Here is a 1,165-nt window from a genome sequence, read left to right on the forward strand (position 1 = left end):
TGCAAGAGCCTGGCTGCATTTTGGTGGGGGGAGTTAGAGAAAATCTGGCTAAAGACAGCTCGCCCAGTGCTGCCAGGAAGGGAGGGTCCTTAGAGCCAGACGTCCCCTTGACTGTTTCATGACAGTAAAGTACACTCTTTCAGGAATTCTGTTGGAAGCAAAACTGCTTCCTGACAATTCTGCATCTCTGTGCCAGCGGGAGCGTGAAGTTTGCGGGTTTCCTCCCCCAAGAACCCTGGTTGCAGTGTTTTTGCCAAAGAAGAGCCAGGGAAGACATCAAGGCAAACTTCAACTCCCCACATGCAAGGAAAATAAAAGCCACCCTTGGTTGTCTAGCAGCCTAAAGCAAGCCTGTGTCATGAGCTTTTACATTTCGCTCTCACATGAGTGTGCCGTCCTGTCTTGAGACTCTAGGAAGGCTGATGATCTTGTTTTAATTTAACACTCACATAGTACCAGCCATGTACCAGGCCCCGTTCCAAAAGCTTGACAAGTATTAACTTATTAACCCATGTAGGTACTATGAATATCGCTCCCATTTGACTGATGGGGAAACTGAGACAACCACAAGCGAAGTTCCCTCAATGCCACAAAGACAGTAATTGGCAGAACAAGGATTCAAACCTAGACTGGCTCCAGAACCCATGCCCTTCACCATTATGGCATGTTGCCTCTCTAGGCTCAAAAGGCAGACAGATCAGAGTGCAAAGTTAATTCCATAGTCTGGACTGTTAATTTGTATGCCATTTGGATTTTAATTCCATAGGCATTTGCAAATGCCAAGTTACCACGTAGCTAATGTGGATTAAGACTTCAAGCTGTGGGGGCGCCTGGGTGGTTCTGTGGTTAAAGCCTCTGCCTTCAGCTCAGGTCATGATCCCAGGGTGTGGGATCGAGCCCCGCATCAGGCTCTCTGCTCAGCAGAGAGGCTGCCTCCTCCTCTCTCTCTCTGCCTGCCTCTCTGCCTACTTGTGATTTCCGTCTGCCAAATAAATAAATAAAATCTTAAAAAAAAAGACTTCAAGCTGTGGATCCAGACAGACATGGATTCAAATCTGAGCTCTGCCTTTTGCCAAGCTGGGAAGCTTGGATGACTGATGTTAGCTAACTGATGTTAGCTAGAAACCTCAGTTTCTTTGACTGTAGAATAGACATAATAATGGCA

This window comes from Mustela nigripes, chromosome 9 (assembly GCF_022355385.1).
Source record: "Mustela nigripes isolate SB6536 chromosome 9, MUSNIG.SB6536, whole genome shotgun sequence".
Classification (NCBI taxonomy): Eukaryota; Metazoa; Chordata; class Mammalia; order Carnivora; family Mustelidae; genus Mustela; species Mustela nigripes.